Below are 23,341 nucleotides of genomic sequence, written 5' to 3' on the forward strand. Positions count from 1 at the left end.
TTAGAGTAGCCATTAAAGCTAATCATCTCACTCACTCACTCACTCTCTCTCACACACACACACACACACACACACACACACACACACACACACAGAGGCTCTGAATATTTAAAGATCAACTTTATAAGATTTTACAATTATCTAACACAAATATTGAACCATTACCAGTGCAGTTGATTTGAATTATTTTAGTTCACTACTAGTTTTCTGGTAGTAAATGTTGTAGCAAGCAGTTTCTAACACTGTCAACAAGACTGTTTTGTTCAGCAGCCCTACTTCTAGAGGATTACTAGTTACTACTAGTAAGCTGCGGCAAACACTGATCATAGTCTCTGGTATCATCTCCAACACTCTTAAAATGACTTAATCTGGTCTCATTCCAATTTGCTGTTTTTAATTTCAAGATATTGAGATCCTCCAGAGAGATTGTATGTTTTCAAGACAAGTCTTCCAAATGAATCTTGTCAACAAATTAGGGCATGATTAACAGGAGCAATTACACTGAGGATGCAGTTAAGCTGAAGAGAATCAAGCTAAAGTGGAGGAGATTATCGTTTTCTTATTCAGGGGAATCAGTTTAAGGGCTTGATTACTTTGTTTTTCTGCTAACTCTTGATTACACTATAACTAATGATGCCTTCTCAACAGCAATTTCTTCTTCACAGAGTTTTAAAGTGCAGATTGAACATTTAAAAAATGTTTTTAAAGCTGCATGAACTAAGATTTTACACATTATTAAATCAAGTGAAAATGGGACAGGACATGGTGGCTCTCAACTATACCACCCCCCTCCATGAGGGGGGCATTGTCTACAACCCCTCTGCTGTTATTCCACCTTCTCTGCCCTGAACTGTCAACATACGAGCCATAAATTAGCAACTCTTGTTACCTAGCGAAGGTTATAAGAAGAGTTAAAAAAACAAACTCTGAGTAGTTATTTCAAGTGGCTAGTCATGGAAGACCTCTCAGCAACTACAAGTCAGACTGTGTCCAAGACAGTGCCTGTCACCCTGGAAATTAACACAGCACAAATTCTGTCATCCTTATCGGTGCATGACATTACCCAACCATTACCCATCAGCTAATTTTTGTTTCAGGTGTTAGGTGTGGTTCGACATCACTATCATGATCTAACCTAAAAGTTGAATTACCTTAGCTGTCTATCTCGTCATCAGACTTCATTGACAAACAACATTAGCCATGCGTGCAAACTACATATCAAAAATCACTAATGTGTCAACCTCATCAACTGTAATTGTGCCACTGCAATACTGCCGTAGAGCCGGGACCTATTACACAGCTAATGCTGTAGCTTTGGACTGAATGGTTTGTTGTAAGCAGGCATCCGTAGTTGCAGGTTCGGGAAGGAGGGGCAAAGACAGTGCAGTTCAAGGATGCCATTCAGCTGGTGAGATAAAGCAATACACAGGAGATGAGAAGGCCACTATGCAATATTGCTTAATTAGTGGATGACTGAGTCTGTACTAATAACTGTCAAAATTAGCATCATAGATGGACACTATCCATCTTTATATAACACAAGATCCTATGTTTTATGCTCTTTTCGAAGTAGCTTATGCACAGATACCCCCGCTGCATTGCCCATAGCTAAAGCTGCTAAAGCACACCTTGCATTGGCTGAAAAGGAGATGAGAATGAAAATAGAAAAAGCCCAGTTAGAAGCCTCAATGGAAAAACTAAACCTAGAAAAAGAAACTGCTGCAGCTGTAGCAGAAGCCGACATCTTAGAGGCAGCAGCTAATGTGGTTAGTGAGAGGCTTAGCTGTAAACTCCAGCTTGACACGGCTCTACTCGACATAGCCCAACGTACCAGACAGTACATAGCAGAGCAAACAAGGGAAGAAAAAAGTGTAAACTCAGCTTCAGGTGCAAAACCTCTTCCTGCATACAAGGCTAAACAAGTAAACACAGAACCTTCAACCCTTCGTTCTGTACATGCCACTTGGTTTAATGCAGAGGGAGATCTTCCTCCTGCTGATAATGAAGGTCACCAGTCATTCCCCCCTCAGCTCTACTTGTGTATAAACCCTATAATTCATGTCATGCAAAGGAAGAACTACCTGTCGTACAATAGAAAACATTACACCATGCAGTGTAGTGATGTTGCTGCTCTACCACCTCCTTGCAGTCATACTGTAACGTATGCTAATGATTACAGTTCCAATATGTCAGACTTGCCAGATTCCTTGCCTGCCATGAACTGGTAGCCACTGGCCCCCTGAAATTCAGCAATTAGCTAGAACGCTACATTGGAAAATGCTGTGCCTTACATGAAAGGACACTGGAACAACACAAGGCCTTACTCAGAGACCAAAAGATTTGCTTTAGATGTTGCTTGTCTAATACACACATCGCCAGAGAGTGTAGGTCAGACATCAAGTGCTCAGTATGTGAAAGTGAGAAACACCCATCAGCTCTTCACCTAGGAACTGCCTCTTGGAGTATACATACTGTATGAGTGCCTCTTGAGATCATGGTGGGGAGCAACAGCCCACATCAGCTTTGGAGTGTCCAGCTGAGGTGATTGCTGAATGCACACAAGTCTGAGGAGACGACTTAGCTGACAGACGTTGCTCAAAGATATTCTTAGCAAAGGTCTATCCTGCTGACTGTCTGGATAAAGCAATCAATGTGTATGTGATCTTGGATGAGCAGAGTAACCAATCTTTGGCTCGATCCAAACCTTTTGACCTATTTGATGGCCCTAACTCCTCCTACCACCCAAAACATGTTCAGCAGTAACAGAGAATACAGACAGACTAGCTTCCAGCTTCTGTATTGAGTCTTGGGATGGAAAGGTGAAGTTCTCACTTGTCCCTGGTACAGGACTGAGGCAGCCATCTGCAGCGCCAACTCACACTGATGGCTCTAACCATCGGGGGCAACTAAGAAGAGTTATCCTCTTCTTGAATGTAATGAAATTCCAGACAACAGGACAGAAATTCCTACCCCCAGCGTGGCTCATCGCTACACTGACTTAAAGTAGATAGCTGCTCTGATTCCACACCAAGGCTTCTGTTATGGTTCTGCTAGGCTTGGACATACTCAGGCTCCACAAAGTGCACAAGCAGTTTTAGGCTGGACTTGGGGTGATTTTCTGGAACTTGGGGAGTAATGGACTGTAAATGGTAAATGGACTGTATTTATATAGCGCTTTACAAGAGATGATACACCATTCACCCATTCACAGACAACATTCACACACCGATGACAACAGGCTGCCACACAAGGGTGCTAGTCAAGCCACCGGGAGCACTTTCTGTGCCAGCACAACTGACTGACTGTGTCTTTAAATAGCTTGGAAATTCCAGAAAATGATGCCATAGCATTAGAAGCTTGTGATAGGCTAATGACTCAATCAGTGCATATTTGACTATAGTTGACTAATAATATTGACTATATTAAAAGACCAAGGCTTGTTAGTTGTATATTCTCATGGGACATGTCGGGTTTTTTGTGCTTTAGCATTGCATTCAACCAGTTAACCAAGCTTCTGTTTTGTCTCTCTTGCATGTTCTTTCTTGTCCTCATCCCTTTCTGTCTCTCTCAGAATTGCCATGTCTAGTCCTAATGTTCATATTATTAGTAGCTAGTAATTTCTGATTGTTCCTTGAATATCATTGGTACTTTTGGGGAGTCTAAGAGGCTAAGAAACCAAAACAAGAAGGCTTTTGCTCTCTTTTGAAATGATGGTAAAGTTCCTGAAAAGGTCCCTGGCTTCCCAGAAAAGTTCCTGGACTAACACTTAGTCTTGCATTAAGTCATGATGTGCATTTTTTCATGGCATCCAGCATCCTTCATTTTCCACACACTGGCTGTTGAAAGTTTGCTGTTCGCCAATTCTTTGGTTGCCAGTAAACAACTGTCCTCTTTGTTATAACAGTTCCAGAGGTGACATTTTTTCTACATCCATGTCATTTAATGATCAGATGTCACTAACTGATTAATGAGATTAAGAACATGCTTGAGACTAATAGGACGTTTCACACAATGTGACTGATACTCTTGTTTGACACTCAATGAGGGATGCCAGCCTCTAAAGGCGATCAAATGCATGTTGCCATTAATGTTGTCATTAATGATCAATGATGTGTTGAAACATATAAACTGCAATACATATGAATGAAAATATAATGATTGATGGATGAGGGATGTCTGTGGACATGGCTAGTGTTACAACTGAAAGGATTAGGCCAGTCTGTCAGGCAGTCCTGGATTAGTTTATTCATCTGTGCCATAGACCTTCATTGCACTGCTCCACTGGTTGCCATGTTTCCTCATTACAAAACAAAAAACTGCTTTTAAAAAAAGTTGCCTCAAAGGCTCCAAATGGCTGTAACTTTTTACAGCATCTGAAGTAAGCAAGAGTCAAGCAAGAGATCTCTGGATATTCTTAACAAATATCAGGGTCTTGTGTTTCGTAATGAGGAAACATGTCAGCCAGTGCAGCAGTGTGTTTCCCTGATGTGCTTTTAATCATTTTTGAACAATAGAGGTTTATGGCACAGACAAATAAATTAATCTACAAACTAGTTGCCCCCGATGGTTAGAGCCATCAGTGTGAGCAGATGGCTGCCTCAGTCCTGTACCAGAAACAAATTCCTTGTGTGTGTAATATACTTGGCCAAATAAAAGTGATTATCCTTATTAATCCAGGACTGACAGGCTGACATACGTTAACAGAGGCAGTTCATTTTAGTCTCTGTATGACCAGCCTAATCCCTTCAAATAAATCACTTTTAATTATTGAATATCAGCAAATAATGAAACCATTCAAAGAAAGCATTTACAGTATAAATGTCATTAATTATCAGTTACCTGAACTTTTACAGAGGCTTCTTGGATTGAATTTAAACTAAATCTGATCTCTTTGTCTTCTACTGCGTTTTGTAAATAAATAATCACAGTTTTTTAAACTTAACTCAGGTCTGTGTTTATATTACACACAGTCTGTACATTAGATGCATTCTCAAAAATGTTAAATTCCTCCACTGGCCCAACTTTCATTTTTTGTGGAAGCTTTAACTTAGGAAAAACATATAGACCAAAGCCATAGATTTGTTTAGCCTTTTTTTTTCCAGGGGTTGCACCAGATAGCCCAGAGACCACGTATGTGCAGATCTGACAGTTTCTGCCAATGATAAAAGTATTGAAAAGTTAGCCTCAGGCATTTGTTCTCCCACAATCTTATAGATGGGATGACTGCTTGGTAACAGTAACTTAATGAAAAACCATTAGCATGATGTTTTAGTTTCTATTAATGTCATTATGAGAACACTGTTTGGAACTTAGGCAGGCAAAGAGGGTTGTTTTTCTCTCTTGCATCGAGCTCATGTGGCTTTGCCCACCTTGAGTTCATGTTGTTAGTTGATGCAGAAAGGGTAGTTTTCTTCTCTTTAACAGTACCATAGTACTTATTTCATGCCAGTCCCAGCTGCAGAGGTGCTCCAGCTGTGACTCATGTAACATTGTTTATGGAGCCCTATAGTTTTGTTCATGCTATAGGCTAAAATGCTCAATAACAATCTTTTTGTCCGATTCCATCTTTTTGTGTTGGTGGTTGACATTCATATTTTTAATTGACATATGACAGTCCAGCTCCAGATTTGAATTTGTGTGAAGGTCGAATTGTGCAGTTCCCTCCAAAATGGCCTGGTTCCAATATTTTCCTTCTAGTATGGCTTGAGCAGAACCATACATGCTTACGTTTACCAGTCAGTGACACTGAATGATGATAATGGGCAACATGTGCATGCGGAGAGGAGCGATACATTTAAAAAATAACCGCATGAATTCAGATCTGACTGTTCTGACCGCTGTTGTATGGTCAAATATTGGATATAAATTGGCTCTTGAACCAGTTATAGAAGTGGTCCAGATTTGATTAAAAAAAAATTACTTGGTTTGTTCACACGTGAAAAGATCAGATCTCAGTCACATGGATGGGAAAAAATTCATATTTGAGTCACTCTGGCAGGTGATGTGAATGTAGCTTGTGACTCAGTTGTGCTTGAAGTAGTTTGCTCATTGCAGCTCTCACAGAGATCTAAGTATGTGGTCAGGCAATCATAAAGGCTATTAACAAACCAGTTTATTCAGCGTAGCATCCATTTAATTTGGAGGTAAAACTGAAGGCGTGTACACCCATAATGCCACTGTTGATCCCTAGTGCACAGGAGTCTACACAAATACAACATTTTACAGTAGGTTACAGCTGAAAAAAAGCATACTAGTTGTCAGATGTGACAGTTTGGGTACAGTTAACTTTTGCTATTGCTTCCAAATAAATTTGACTAAAATGCTGATTTGTCTGGTCATCTGACCACTTGGTGTCATCAATAAAAAGAGGTCTAACAGGGCAACGATCTGTCATCAAATCTAAAATCAGAGTATATTCTTTGTGGCGAGTCTGTCTCACTGCTGGGTTTGCATACTTATTTCACTAAAGTATTTTGTTGAAGTTTACTGCCAGCATGCACTGATTGAAAGGTTAATAGAAGGGCCCAATGTGGGATGTATTATTTGTACCAAAAGAACTGTATTTTGATTTTTAGTGATTAGAAATGATAATTATATCATGATGTGTCTTCAGAAAATTCTATCCCTCATAAGACTGTGTATTCACATTTACAAAAGGTAGTCCATTTACCTCGAAGTGAGATCCACAAGTATTCTTAGTCCAGATGAAGCTGTCATGGATGATTAGCAGGTCAAGGATATGTCAGATGAGGCACGTGTTTCCTGTTAACTGTAGTCCAGTCTGGCCTCAGCAGATTCCTTCAGTCCCACAGGTGCTATACTGTATTTGGTTCAGAAAAGGTAACTAATTTAATATGAACATGTCTTTCATGTTGCTGTGTGGTTATAAATACACCTTACCAGGTAAATGGTCAAGGTATTTTCAGGGATATGTGCAGTGGCTTCAGCAAGAATTCAGACCCCTCTGCCTTTTGTACACTTGGTCAAAAATGTCAGTTACATCTATAACTCAATAACATGTCCAAAAAGTGAAGGGGTCTGAATGCCTTCTGCAGTCACAGTGTTTTTCATTGGCGTGGTCGACCTTTTCATGCAGTAAACACTGAAGCCCAGTCAGGCTGTCCACAGGAACACTAAGAAAGCAGGTGTCCACACAGTAAAGGGACCCAGCTCTCCTTAGTTTTGGCTGATTTGTTTGACAGGAAGGTTTAGGTCAGCTGTTGTATAAAAAAGTATTGTAAGTATTCAAACACACCTTATGTAGCCTAAAAAAATAGCAGGCTGATCCCAAGTGCTGCCTGAAGACAAGGATTAGAGGCTGATTAGAAGAAGGGTGTGACATGTGCACACTTTTTTTGTCTCTTTCCTGCCTGTCCATCATAGCATGAATAAAGACCTTTTCACAGCGTAAATTACATTTCTTTGACAGATTGTGGGTCTTTAGAATTGTGTTAATGGTCTAATGTACTTGGATGATCACTTGAATTTGATAGTAAATGACTGAACATTTAATGGCTTTGATAATTTGAGTATTCATTGTGTATTTTCCATGGTCTACAAGAATGAAAATGGTTTAACCTGAGTTATCATAATGGATTTGGCAGTGACTGAAATTGGCTCCTTTTATTTGACTGTCCAAAAAATATGTCTGAACATTTCTGTGGGTCTGTGATGGGATGTCAAATCTTCATCAACAACATATTTAACCTGGTTTAATTTAATGTAAATACTTGCTTCATAAGATGCAGTTGTGTAATGTCACACTCAACAAAAGCAGTCCAGGTTCAAGTGTGGTACTCAGTGATAGTTTTTAGAATGGACACATGGTATAAGCAGCTTTGTTACAGCTAAATTCATAGTGTTTCAGTCATTTTAGTTATAGATTTCTAGCTATGGCTTCAGATTGAGAATATTGGTCTCTTTCGTTTATAAGTCCAGTCACATTACTGCTTTGCAGACTTGGCTAAGACTGTACCCTCTAATGTTTGATCTGTGAAAGGTAGTGGAGTGTTGAAGAGGGGTGCGTGAAGGATGAGCTTCTGTCTGATTTCCATAATTTGTGTCATATCTTAGTTAACCTTGAACACAAACACAGAAGATACCATTATATATATGAATGAATGTCCATAAATCTGCTTAGACATCTTAGAAGAAAGACACTCCTCATATCTCCAAAACTTCTCTTCAGTATCAAAAGAATCCATGATAGTTGTCTGTACATTTAGGCTATTGTAAACTGAATCTGACTGTAGCTAATATGGCAAATTTTTAATGTCCGTTTGCAAAAATGCAAATAAATATAAGCAAAAAAAAAAAATACATTCAGGTTGTAGCTCAAAGTGTAACTCCAAAATCCACGGCAACATTCTGTTTATATCTCCCAAAGCAGTATGGGAACTGTAGTTCCAACCTGTAGAGTGGGGTTAGGGGTCAGGCGCAGTTGTTTCTATTTTGTCTAAGGCAGAAGCCCACAGTGTCAAACTTGTTTCCAGTTCAGTTTCAGATCAGTCTGCTAGATCAACATTACCAGTTTGCCATTTTTAGATACCTTTGTAATTATACAAATATGCCAGAACAATTTTGTTTTGCTATCTGCTATTAGGGACTTACCTGGGGCCTTTCTGTGCGGAGTCTGCATGTTCTCCCTGTGCGTGGGTTCTCTCCTGGTTCTCTGGCTTCCTCTCACAGTCCAAAGACATGCAGCTTAGGTTTATTGGTGACTCTAAATTGCCTGTGAGTGTGAGTGTGAGTGTGTGTGTGTGTGTGGTTGTTTGTCTACATGTCAGCCCTGTGATAGACTGGCGACCTGTCTAGGGTGGACCGCGCCTCTTGCCTATTGTCAGCTGGGATTGGCTCCAGCCCCCACCTGCACTCTATTCAGGAATGAGCGGTGTAGATAATGGATGGATGGATGGATGTTAGAGACTTAGGGAAATGGTGGGGCTCCCCTCAGAACAGCAGCTGAAGTGTGAGTACACATTTGAACAGTGGAAGTAACATCCAGGAATGTTTCTCTTACAGGAGAGGTTAGGATTAGGTTCAAACACGGGCTTGTTTTTTTGGCCTTGTTCACTGGCAGGTGTGGTAGAAATGCATGCCTCACCTACACTATTTGTATGATGTTTTTGTTTCTTTTGATTCATTTAAGTATGCAACTGTGTCTGAGGGCAGATCTTTTGCAGCACTTAGAGAGGCGTGTGTTTAGCAAATAATGACTCATATGCAAATATATGTTCTGTGTTGCATCACAAGAATAGAGATGTAATTGATAGCTTGTCCACAAACAATAAACAGTGGCCTGTTTCAATTATGGTTGACTGAAAGTGCTGTTATTATTGTCGTTGTCGTCTTAGGAAAAAACACCACTAGCATGCCATTTATTTTTGACAGCCCATTATTTGTGTTTGTGACATAAATCTGTGATGGATAATTAGGCAACAGCCATGAAAAAATGGTTCAAATTCAAGGGGTTCTTGTTCCATTTGAATGAAGTGGATTTTATTATATATCTGTGTTTTTCACTAAGTTAGTTTAAGGATTTGCTCCAGCACAAGGTACTGTTCAAATAGCCTGGTGCAGAACAGGGTACAGTAGCTATGGTTTGAATGCTTTGCCTAAAGTAGATGATGATGATGATAACTTATTCAGATCAACATTTACAACAGACTTTCTTTTGATAAACTATAAAAGTGAAAATATAGCTTTGGGACAGCTGGTATTTGTCAACCAAGGTATAGTGCTAGTACCAGCATTAGCAACTTTACAACTCAGCTTTTGATTTATTGGGTTTGCAACTGACAGACGCGCACAAACTCACAAACCAATCTGACGAGTTTTCCACGATTTCCATTTCTTGCCAGATAATCATTTGCGCAACTCCTCCTCGGCTGCAAAATTTCCCAGATGGCTTAACCCAGAACATGCTGAAACTCTTTTGTACTTTTTTGGATCTGTAACCCGGCGCCTGTATAATCAATCAAGTTTTGTGGATGGATTTCAAGACCTTCACTTCTCTGAGAAGTCACAGCAGCTGGTTAGATATTGGACTGTATAGAAAGCAATGTATTTGTTTTGGTGACTCATTTTCACTCAGATTTTTTAGCTGGAGAAGAAATTGGATTTCTACTATTATGGCTGTGTTGCAGTTGTAGAAAACTGGGCTAACAGACGGTTGTTTGCAGGAATGAGTATGTGTAACTGCCTGTGTGAGAGACGTGGAGTTGTTGAAAAACACAGCGATATCAGTGCTCAGTAAATATACCCTGGGTAAATAAAGGTATAAATAAAATATCCAACCCACATAGCAGCGGTGCACAATTTAAGGTGATGCCAAGACAAGCAAACAGGAAGTGAGGCATATTTTCTAAGCATTTACTATAATAAGGTCCCCAGTTAGCAGTTACTTTCTCAGTCAACTGCGTATATGGGTAGATGACACAGTAGTTGTGGTATACATACACAGCAAAAGTTTGGCCTTGATGGTGGTACTTGGGGTGGGGGGGCAATGGTGATATGGAGGGTAGACAGTTTTCACTGTTTTGTAATTTTGGTGGAAAATAAGTGCCAATAAAGAGTGTTGACAGTAAGCTCTGTGATGTATACTGAAACAGGTCACTGTTGCTAAAAAGGCAAGTTACCTTTAGGTTTTCTGTTCCTTTTCACTGTGTTGTCAACAACAAATGAAATTCTAATTACTAGTCTTATTGGCAGAGATCCCAAAACTAATGGATCAGTTAAGTTAAGACATTATACCAGGATACAAAGAGTGTTTTTGGGTGGATTTGTGTGAATGGGCTTTTTTAAGATGTGTTGTCTGCAGTTAGTCAGCAACTGTGTAGAATTCCTGTCTGGTGTTAGTTAGATTTATAACAGCTCCGTTAAACTTATGTCTGGCAGGTTCACCTGTTCTATCTAGCAGTGTATTAGCTACAGTCATCCCTTGTGATAATCTACTGCTCTCGACTTTTTAAAAATATTTGTAACAGTTTTTGTTTACTTCAGATGCATACTCACCAGCATACAGCTAAAGTCTTTTGTTTTATAAATCAATCTTTTCATTTAATTGATAAACGCTTCAGGCTCTAATATGGCAGAACATCAAGTAACACGTCAGCTGTATGGAGTTTCTTTACATATTTGTCAATAACCATAACTCTGTGGACACCCATGTGCATATTTTGGTAATAAATAACCAATATAGTAAAATGTAGCTATAATATAAAATGCGTCTTGACTCAAAGTTCTAATTGTTGACAAAATTGGTACATTAATATGCAAGCACAAATGTCTGCTTAAAACTACATTATGATGTGCAATATGTAACTATTAAAGCTTTGTATAGGCTACTGCTTGTAAATTTAAGCGTAATAATGAATGGATTCTCAACATTGTCACCAATTCATTTTCTGTCGGTGAAAGATTCAGCTGATTATTTCAGCCTTAGTACTTAAAATATATGTATTGTTCACATTGTAACTCAGTTAGTTTAGCAAAATATTTATGTATTGTCTTCTGGTGTAAAGTCTTAAAAGTCATTAACTAAAAATATACTTAACATGCACATGTACGCATTTGACTGAAAGTAGTAAAGGAAAACATTCTTTTTCAAAGGACAACAAAACATACACCAACGGTCAGTCCTCAACATCAAACTGAAGGTAGAAGGTCAGTGTTTTTGAGGCAAACCTGTTAGCAGCAGTGGAAGAATTAAACAGATACCTAAGTAAAAGTAGCAATACCACAGCAGTGGAAGAAGTACTCAGATACCTAAGTAAAAGTAGCAATACCACAGTGTAAAAATACTCAGTTACAAGTAAAAAGGCCTGCATTCAAAATGTTACTTAAGTAAAAGTTTTAGTATCAAAACATAAAGTACTCGTACATAATGGCACATTTCAAATTTATGAATATCATATTATTGAAATATAATTACTGATGAATTAATGCGTACATGACATTTAATAAAGGGGGGCTAGTTTTAACCAGCTTATATGCTAATAATTTGAAGCACTTTACATATTGCTTTGTAGCTTGTGAATTTTCCACCAGAGGCCAATAAAATCTTTTGGAATAATCTGGTTATGAAAAGTAACTAGTAACTAAAGTTATAAAACTAATATAGTGGAGTAAAATAAAATATTTTCCTCTAAAATGTAGTAAAGTCAAAGTATGAAGTAGCACAAAATGAAAAAACTCAAAGTCCACATACCTCAAAATTGTGCTCAAGTACAATACTTGAGTAAATGTACTGAGTTACTTTCCACCGCAGCATGTTAAACATACTCAGTAATTGAGACTGCACTTTGAATTGAATCGGTGTGTCAGGCTGTATGAAAAGACCCCAAAACAGAGCTGGTTCATAACGTTCATTTCCCTGGATCAACATGTCCCCAACACCCTGGCTGCTGGTTATGTTTCCTTCACATCGGGCTACTTGCTGTGTTTGGGCAAGACGTCTGAAAATAAGGAGCATATGCTAGAACAAGGGATGCCACTTCAGGCAGTACTTGTTTCTTAACATTAGCACGGTGCAAGAAACTGAACTGAAGTTGAGAAAAGGCTTAGTTTTATTTGTAACAAAAGCAAAGTGTGAAGGAGGCATGGATAAGAATCCCAAACAGGCGCCCGCCAGTAATTATGATGCAAGTACAAAGAGATTTTTGCCAATCCAAAGGGAGAAGAGGAGTGTAGGTGTATTAATTCCTATTCTTTCCTGCTTCCTCAACTTGGAAGTTCAGATTTAGAAAAATAGACCCCCCCCCGCCATCCCCACAACAAAAAGAAAAGACAACACAAGAACTGTCACATTGACTGGCACCAATCGTATGTAGCATCTGTGTTTCCACTCCTGCTCCCTATAGTATATGCCACACTGTGGCAACGTGGGAAACTGACAGTGTCAATTTATCAGAACAAAAGCATTCCTCAGCAAGAGAATACACACATTTGGGCCCTGGAGACAAAATCATTCCACCCCCACCCTTACCTGTATCTAAACAGAATGTAGGACATTCACAACACCAGAAATAGAATTTTCAGTCACAATTATCATTCTTGAATTTATCCCCTGCAGTCAAAAGTTACTGTTTCACTTTAGGAGTTAGTGCTGCACTTTAATGCCAACTTTCTTAAAGTAAACAATTGAACGAAAGGCGGCAAGGTGAATTAAACACCCAAACAACTGCTGCATAACCTGATTAGGTGGTTTAAATTAATTGATCTGGATCCATTCTGCTCGAGATGATTGTTTGTTTCTGAAATGTAATTTTCCTTTTATTTATGAGCTGAATATTTTGTTGCTTATCTTTTCAGGTTTCTGATCTCAAAGTTCACATCATCATTTGGCCTGAAAATTTGGGTAAGTACTCAATTTTTTCCTGCTTTCTACAACAGTATCATACAGTATAAATTAGACAGAACAGCCTCCACAAGCACCATTGTAATTCCATGCCTTTTAAATGTGTGTGTGTGTGTGTGTGTGTGTGTGTGTGTGTGTGTTTTTTTTTTTTTTTTTTTTACAAGAGAACTACTGCAGTCGTGGGTTCTTTTTATTTTATTTTTTTGAGCAATTTCACATGCACCATCCAGATCTGGTGCAGGTTCAGGAACTATCTGGTATCACTCAAGATTTTCTTTTCATCATACCACCTCTCCCACACTTTACTTTTTGCCTGCTTGACAAAAAATATTGGTAGAGTTAATTCTTGTCAGTGGTGATTATAAAGAGCATCCAGAACCTCATTATTTTGACTCAAAATCTTTATCAATCAATTATCTAAGTTATTTTTCTTATTTTAAAACATCTCTTAATTAATCAAAAATATAAATGTTATCCAGCTCCACTATTTTGATTTATTAAACATAAATTTAAAATTCACACATGCACTGCATCTGCTGTGACATAGGTAGCTGGCTAAAGGGCAGGACACTGCCCTACTGACATTCCATAAGTGTTTCCATTACATTCTCGATTTATTAAATTAGCTTTTGTCAAGAGGAAGATCAAGCCATGTGTCTTAGACAGAAAAAAAAATAGTACCCCATAATAAAATAGGGCTTTGTTCAGTTTTCTTTTTTAGTGTCCTCACATGTACATACTGTACAGTGGATTCAGAAAGTAGTCAGACCACTTGAATTTTTGCATATTTTATTCTGTAGATTTAATTTTAAATGATTTGCTATTTTTGCTCGTCAGTCTACACTCAGTCGCCCATAATGACACAGCAGAATATGTTTTTACATAACTTTTAATTCAGCACTTTGTAGTAGCCCCTTTTGGTAGCACTTATAGTTTCCAGTGTTCTTGGGTAAGTCTGTACAGTTTTTGCACACCTGGATTTGGTCAGTTTATCTTGTTCTTCCTGGCAGATCCCGTCAGGCTCCGTCAGATTAGACGCATTCTTGGTTGCCTCCCTGACCATGGTCCTTTCTCAGTTACTCAGTTTGGCTTGATGGCCAACTCTAGGAAGAGTCCTGACAGTTCCAGACTTCTTCCATTTCATGGTTATTGAAGCCACTGTACTCCTGGGAATATTCAAAGCTTTGGAAATGGTTTCTACCCTTTCTCTGATCTATCTCTCACCACAGTCTCATCCCAGAGGCCTACAGAGAGTTCCTTGGACTTTATGGCTTGCTTTTTGTGCTGACATGCAGTGAGCGTTGTGGGACCATATGTACACACGTGCGCCTTTCTAAACTCATCACAGGTGCTACAGGTGGGCTCCAGTGAAGTTCCAGAAACATCTCAAGAACAATGAAAGCAAATAGGATACACAGGATACAATGTGGAGTGTCACAGCAAAGGGTCTGATTACTTTTGTAAATGAGATTTCAGTTTTTGATTTTTAATACATTTGCAATATATTGATTGTTAATGTTGCCGGCTATTGATTAGGAAAATAGTTTGAAATTTGCTTCCCTGTTCACAGTTTTCAGTCATGTGACTGAAGGCACAGTGCCCTGGAGCGCTGTGCCTCCCAACATGGTGGCTAACACTGGACAATCACTCTATTCTATTCAAAGACTCGTTGCTAGGAACAAAGGAATCAGTCATTCTTGAGAGTTGGTTTTAATCTTTTTGTCTAAATTTAACTGTATTTTCTAAATCTATGCCACAGAGAGAGAGAGAAAGAGGGAGGGAGATTGTGGTTGAGTGAGCTAGTGTGTGAGTGAAGAGAGGGAGCGGTGCTAATAAAATAAAGCCGTGAAATAAAAGAAATAAAACATTTTGATTGTTTCACGGTGCTACATTCTAAAGCATGTTACTGTATCCTTGTTTTGTTTTGTGCTATAGTGTTACTGATTTCAGGTTGCTACTTGAATGTGACGATGTGAAATTCCCTCTCTGGAGCCTGTCTGATATGTCTGTTCTGGGCTACTATAGTGGCGCAACATGGAAGGGCATGCCACCAGAATAGGATAAGATGCTTATCCTGTGCTAAAGAAAATGCAATGATTCTTATTTACAGGTGATTATACACCAAGGACAGCATATTAAAACTACATTTCATTATGAATACTACATTCTGTTTCTGCTAACAGATCCCCTCTGAATCTGACACACTGCACCTTTAAGTCTGCCTTTGGTACATTGTTGAAGCCTACAGTGATCCTTTGTCTTAGCTGACTCTTTGTTGGGATTATTTCTGATAAACTGCTGAGAATATCCCTTAACAACTGCGTTGAAATTGTTTGCATGTCCTGATAACACTAATGGTCTTTGCTATAATTGATTTAAGATATATTTTCATCAGCTTTTTTTTTTTTTAGTCCTGCTTTTGTGTTTAGAATTCTAATGTACCAATGTACACTTGGTTTTTGTTTTGTGGTCCTGACACAAATGTCTGCCATTAGATTAGTTGCACTCAATCAGCCATTTGCTGCTTCAAAGTAGCTCTTCTTATACTGACCACTGAAAAAAGTGGAATATACAGCAAATACTATAAAACAGTATATTATACAAAATCTGAATGTAGACATTGAAATTAGAAAGCTCTGAGGTGTCTGTGCTTAGCAAAGCATGCATTGTTATTGAAAACCAAAATGGGATGTATTTTTTAAACAGATGGTAGGTGCTCATGTGGGAACCTGAGCTCTTCTTCCCTGAATATGAATATGTTGAACAGGTGGTGCAGCGATCTTCCTTTTCCTGCCATGGATTTCATTAACACACCTTTATTCTTCTAGTAATAATAAGCCTGTTCATGTCCTCAGAGAAATAGAGCAGACAAAAGAGCTAATTGTTTTTTTTATAGGCAAAAATGGGCAAAACTGTGGCCTTGTTATGTATTATTAGTCACAGCCCTCTTCACCAAAAATCCTAAAAGACACACTCACCCCGAGGAAGCATGTGCCACTCTTGTGCAGTCATATTTGGATATGTGCAGATATAGTACTTCAGAAAGGGTACTATTCTTTAGTAACTGTTGAATGTTGAACTGACCCCCATTGTGACAATAATCCCCTTAGATCTTAAGCTGTTCTGTCACTGCAACCTCTCTGGTCCATTGTCAAAATCAGTGGTCAGGTTTCCATCGAAACGTAGATCAAATTTTAATGGAATCTAGAATTGCATTGAATTTTGGCATAAGAAAATGCACATTGTGTTGTCCGTTTTTCTGCTATTATACTAATATTATACTAATATTAGGAGTTGGTTCATCAACGTAAACATTTAGAAGCACCAATTTTTTAGTTGGGTGCCATTAAACAACTGAGGAAGAAGTACCTTCAACAAGATAATGTAATGAATTAAAAGAGCACCAGTAAAACTAGAAATGGTAGAAAACAACATGGAAAGCATGATGGAAATATGGCATTTATGTATGGTTCATGTAATGTAAAAAAAGTAGGGAGTCAGTATATAAACCTGTCATCCTTTTGAAAACAAAATTGTCAATTTCATTAAGTGCTGGATATTTCAGAGGCTGCTGAAAGTGATTTTTGTAAGTGTTATGTTTCGGACTTTATTAAATGAGGTTCAAACATTCAGTCACTGAGCACAGTACAAATGACGTGAGCAATAGTGAAAGCTCAGCCCAACTAAATGCTTTGCACGGATCATTGCACAAAACCTTATGTACATATGCGCAATAATTTAAACAGTATGTGCGCTCTCTGGTTCCTGTGCAAAACACACATGCACACAGATGCCTAGTAATGACACACTGTATCTTAAAGGCAAACAGTGGAATGACACCCTTCACACAGAAGTTTAGTTTCATTATGAGTTGACATTAAAGCTTCACAGAAGAGGACTGATGGCGACCGCGTTAATCGACTGAGTCGCAGTGATGCCGAAAACCTAGCTTGCCAAGGATGGTTCTTGGTTTCTCTGTTTGGATTCCTGGCTCACAGTTTGTGTGTTGGGGCCAGATTCTTGAAGCACACAAATCAAATCGAAGGATGACTAGTGAGGCAGGCTGCCAGCTGAATTTCAAGAACAGTTTATCTTCACTGTAGAATTTCAAATGCGTAACTCTTTGTTGGACTTTGTTGAGCTGTAGTAAAACAGTTTTCCTTCACTCGTTTCAGAATAGAGACATGCAATGTACATAAATAAACAAATCCTTCAGCTTTGGCTGCACTCTCAGGGGATGCACCAGGGAAATTATATAATGGCCTTTTTTTAGGAAAATTATTTTTCATGTCATAGCCATGCTTTTATTTTTGCCTAATACCAGCCTATGTAAGGTAAATATGTTGGACAAAAAAAACTTAAGTCCTTACTCAGATTTATACCGTTCCTCACATTTTCTGCAGAGCTTTTCTAACCTGATAGTCTCTTAATTCATATGGAGTCTTACTCAAACTGATTGTTTGGTGTTAACTTACAAAATACCATGTGAAATGGTCTCTATTTTGCTCACGGTAAGTCAGTAAAATGTAGTTCTGGTAGGTACTCAGCCTTTAAACCATCTTGTTTAGAGTCTCTCGGTGTCACAAAATTTCATTATTATATGTCAGACTTTTTTGACTGTCAAGAGCCTCTGCTTGTTAAAACACAAAAAACATTAATGCATGAATGCTACTCTGAGTCCTGACAGTTAAATAAGATTACTGACTTTCAATACTCTTAAATAGTACATGTACATACAGTATATATGTATCTTGGAAAGCCAGTGTAACACTGAATTTTCTGCTGTGTAGGACAATATGTAGGCATGCCACCATTGACGTAGTATGTACGCCATGTGCATTTAGAGGTGAACATCTACATTATATTTGATGCTTTGAACACATTTGTTGGCCCCCCCCCAAAAAAAAAAAAACAAACAAACCACCAACCAGCAACAACCCTACATTTTATTCTGTTGTTGAGCTAATATTTGACTGATATCCATCGTAACAACCTACTGTATCAACCTTTACAGTGAAAAATAGTGGAAATGCAAACTGAAGAACCAATAAGGTTGTGAGTCAGCCACAGATAAAAATATATTTCTTTACAAACCATTGTTTGCTCATTGCTTTGATATTGTATATAAATGAGAGGTCATAATATAAATGTTGGTTTTAATACTGTGAATTTAAGTCCAATTTGACATATGAAACGTATATGGAAGCAAATCTCCACCAAAACGTTTGAGGGTACACATTCTACATTTCAGGTGTTACTCAGTGTGCAACTTGCATTTGTGAGTGTGCAGGCACAGATTTGTAAGTGTAGAATCAGATTTGAGAGTGTAATTCCAGCTATGTGAATACACGTGTGCTTTCAAATTGTGATTTGCAAACTGAATAACATGTACAGACTCGTTTTGTATGTTTTTAAAAATTTGATGCTGAGAGAATTTTATACGAAACCCAGTGAAGAAATCTGAGCACATACTCAGAAACGAGCACACCCGTGGCTTGGACACTCATTCTCATTCTCCACTTACAAATATGTGTCTGTATGCTCTCAAATGCCGAATTGCAAACTGAGTAACTCTCAAAATGTTTTTGGTGCTCCCTCAAACATTTTGGCAGGGATTTACCTTCATAAGAATCCAATAGAATATTTACAACAGCTGGCAGCTCTGTTTTCAATAAGCTGAGCTTCTTGTGCCAGCACATTTAACCTGACATGGTGCGATCACAGTGATAGCCCATGTGGCCTGATTGGGTAGTCCAGAGCAAATGATCCACGCAAGCATTAATGATAATGTACTGCTTGCGTAGATGGTGCCTAAAATGTTATACAATCATAAGCACTGCTTAACAAAGACCTACGTTTTTTGTTGTGACATCTTTTATCATGGCATTGTGCACCTCTTTAATATCAGACTTGGCAGATCTGATGATTAAAGCTGACAGTGCCAGCATGTCATGGGTAATCGTTTCTCCCCCTTTTCCCTGCCTGCTTAACTTTCTTTTTCCTTCATCCTTCCTTTATTTATTTCCAAAAATGCATGTTGCTATGAAGTTTCTTCCCAGTCCAACTTCAGTACATAAGAGTCAATGAGTTACAGTGATTGAGGTGGACAGGCCCAAATGGCCAGAACTACATTTCATAGCATCTGAAATAAGATGGATTAGAAACCAATAATTTAAGGATTCTGTCACAAACTGATGAACTCAAGGGGAAAACTGTCACCATGTCACAAAACAAACAGCAAAGGGCTGAAAAAAGTAATTTTATAGTAATATAAAACAGAACAGTAGGAACCTTAATATTTCAGCTGAAAACTTTTTGTTTACATTTTGCCTGAAAATGCGACAGTAAACATATATTGGAAGATGATGAAACAATGCATTCATTTTCTAAATGTTGCGGCTCTAGTCAGTGTTATTTACAGTTGTCAGTTATGGTAGCACATTTTCACAGAGGATATAAAAACATCCATAGAAACCTTTTGAACATCTCCCGGAACATGAGCCACTTCTTCATCTATATGCTGAGTATGCACCAAATACCCAGACCAAAACATGCAACATGTGGTTAAATACACTGACTGTGACTCAGTGGGCCAAACTACCAACTTTTAACAAGTGTTTTTGAAAAAGACAACAGGTGGAATATCTCTGGTTTTAACCTTTTATGTAATTGTAAGCAAATTGATTTTGCAGCACAGTATTTAACATGACGTAACATTAGAAAAGAAACTTGGTTTCAATATTTTGATTTAAAGAATTTGTGAGATTCTTTAAAATCCAGTATCTAGTTGCATTCTTGAAAAAGTTAAAGGTAAATAACACCAAAGTTGGTGAATTATTATAGGCTATTAGCTGCAGATTGATTAAACTGGCTTTTACATGACAGCTGTGCAGTCAGTATTTTATACCTGTCACTGGCAGTCAGTTTTCACCAGTAGTAATTCAGTTGGTTAATTTCATGTCTGGCACAGGGACAGTCTTACCAGCAGAGTGCATATTTAAAGTGCAGACACGGTGAGCGTGAATCTATTTCATTCAGTCAGTGCTGCTGTTGGCTTAGAGCGGTCGCACACCTTAACAGTGCAATGAAAAATACTGGTGTATTGAACTGCCTTATGGTAGAGTAACTGTACCCTTTGTTCACAGCTCTGTAGATCTGTTAGATGGCTGCTATCACACTGCATGTTTATCTACAGAGGCTGAAAGTCTCCCCTTAATTAATTACTGTAGCTTTCCATGAGAAACTGAAACGCAGGATGATATCCAGTTGAGCTACGATCATCTTCTACAAGGAAAGGGGCAAGCAGAAAACAAGTAAATAAGATGTGCTTAAAATAGACAGATTAGATTAAGACAATCCTGGAGTGATTAAGGGGTTGACATAGATACCCTGGCTGGAGTTGGACCTTTGAGTGGGGCTGGGTGTGGTTTTAAGCAGCAGGAAGAGATAAACAGCAATAGCCGTCAGTCAATTAAGGATAAAACCTTCCAAAAAAACAAACTTTGGTTTTCAATTAATCTTCTTTGAGTGTCACTGAGGCTCACAGCACTGGAGAGTGAGCAGTGGAAGATTATTTAAGCGTCCAAACAACTGGGCATGAGGACTAAAGCCAAAAGCATTTAACTGAGCCTTGCTTATACTGTACAGATGCTTCCAGCCAAGAAGCGTTTCAGCACTTTGTTTTTGTCAGGAGTGAAGCAAAGCTGTGATTTATTTAGAGAAGTGATCCATAGGCAAATCAACAAAATACAAATATATCCAAAGTTCAGATGTGTACAGTCACTTACAGTTGAAGTCAGAAGTTCACATACATTTAAACTCATCTTTTCACAACCCCTGACATTTAATTCTATAAACGTTCCCTGTCTTAGGCCAGTTAGGATCACTGCTTTATTTTAAGAATGTGAAATGTCAGAATAATAGTAGAGAGAGATTTATTTCAGTTCTTATGTCTTTCATCAAATCCCCAGTGAGTCAGAAGTTTACATACACTCGGTTAGTATTTGGTAGCATTGCCTTTAAATTGTGTAACTTGGGTCAAACATTTTGGGATGCCTTCCACAAGCTTGACTTTGTCCTTTAGTAATTTTGCCACAACCTTTGGAGTCTGCTTGAGGTCACTGTCCATTTGGACAAGACCTATTTACTACCAAGCTTTAACGTCCTGGCTGATGTCTTGAGATGTTGCTTCTGTATATCCACATAATCCTTCTTCCTTATGATGCCATCTATTTTATGAAGTGCCCCAGTCCCTCCTGTAGCAAAGCCCCCCCCCCCCAACATGATGCTTAAAATACAAATGAGAAGTTTACAAATACCTTAGTTAAATACATTTAAACTTTTTCACAGCATCAGAAGCTTCTAAAGCCATGACATCATTTTCTGGAATTTTCCAAGCTGCTTAAAGGCCCGCTCAACTGAGTCGATGTAAACGTCTGACCCACTGGAACTGTGATATAGTCAGTTATAAATGAAATAATCTGTAAACAACAGTTGGAAAAATTGTCATGCATAAAGTACATGTCCTAAGTGACTTCTCAAAATGAATTCTGCAGTAGTTTAAAATTTCACTTTTAATGACTTCAGCATAAGTGTATGTAAACTTCAACTGTTCATCTTTCTCCTCTTTTCAAGAACATTTAAACATAAAAAACACTTCTGTGGTCCAGTAAAATATGTTTACCAAAGAAATCCCTGAGCTAAATCTAGCTGCTGTGGGAGCAAATTTCTTTGTGATGTACTCTGGTGTGGCTCTGGATGATCAGATAACATTGTTTATTGTATAAATGAAATGAGTCTCATTGACCTTTTACATATCAACAAGCGCTCTGACTTCATTATTCCATTGTTTAACTTCTTGCTTATGGTGTCATATTGTTTAAGTGAACATCTGCTGTTTGTGATCACCTCACAGCTGCATTTTAGCAAACATCTGACCAATTTTACATTATAGAACATGCAGTGTTAAGGAGTGTCAGAAATAAGAGAGTTTCTACTCCAACAGTGTGACACCACTATTTATGTAGGATATACATAGTTGTATTACTCTACAAATATCTTCTGAAATGTTTTGAAGAAATGAATTGGCACCCCTTAGAAGTTGTGATAATTAAGTAGTTTGTAGCAGTAAAGCAGACGTTTGGCCTCAAGAAACCGATTAAGCCCTGACCACACAGGAGAGTTTGAATGATGGATAAAGAACTAAGGAAAACTTCAGAAAAGATACAAGCTGACCTCCAAGACCGGTGTCCAGCTGCACCACATATTGCCTTCCGAATGGAAAAAGACTCGGGAAGAGCCCACTTTTCAAAGAGAGATGTAAAAGACTGAGTGGAGTTTGCTAAAATGTTCACAAGTCTCAGTGTTCCTGGGAGAATGCCCTTTGGACAGATGAGATCAGATGAGTTCAGTCACATCAGCTCTGTGTTCCCAGAAGAAAAAATAAAGCTTTCAAAGAAAAGAACACCATCCCCACTGTGAAACATGGAGGAGGCTCAGTTATGTTATGGGATTGCCTTGCTGTGTCTGGCACACAGTGCCAAAAATGGATGAGAGGAAAACATAGGATTGTTCTGAAGTGGCCAGCTATGAGTCCTTATCTTAGTCCCACTGAACATCTATGGAAAGAGTTGAAACTCATAGTTGGGAGAAGACGGCCATTAAACCTGAGAGAGCTGGAGCAGGTTGCTCAACAAAAGGGGACCAGACTAAGATTTGAGACGTGTACCAGTCTTATTACTGTAAGAGCCACAAGTGCTTGATTGCATCAAAAGGATGTGCTTTAGCTTATGGGTCCCGGTTTCTCTGCAGTTTCCATTTTCATTTACTCATTTATTATTTAAAATAATGTTACATCAAAAATCAAATGCACAGTCTGTAATATTAAATATTGAACAGAGACTAATGCCATTCACTTTTGTCAGCTTCAGTTTATAGCAAAGAAAACTTTTTTCTTTTAGCCACGTGTGTGTGTGTGTGTGTGTG

The 23,341-nt window shown here is 38.4% G+C and overlaps 1 protein-coding gene across 7 annotated transcripts in view; it reads left to right on the forward strand.

Moving 5' to 3' along the window:
* The window catches only part of lpp (LIM domain containing preferred translocation partner in lipoma), a 154,923-nt gene that overhangs the window by 13,026 nt on the left and 118,556 nt on the right, over window positions 1-23,341 (forward strand). For all 7 annotated transcript variants that reach the window (XM_020609956.1, XM_020609959.1, XM_020609963.1 and 4 more), the window contains one exon: window positions 13,312-13,357. The gene's annotated coding sequence lies outside the window, so the exon portion shown is untranslated. The remainder of the gene's footprint in view (window positions 1-13,311; window positions 13,358-23,341) is intronic.

Source organism: Monopterus albus, unplaced genomic scaffold (assembly GCF_001952655.1).
Source record: "Monopterus albus unplaced genomic scaffold, M_albus_1.0 scaffold103.1, whole genome shotgun sequence".
Taxonomy (NCBI): domain Eukaryota; kingdom Metazoa; phylum Chordata; class Actinopteri; order Synbranchiformes; family Synbranchidae; genus Monopterus; species Monopterus albus.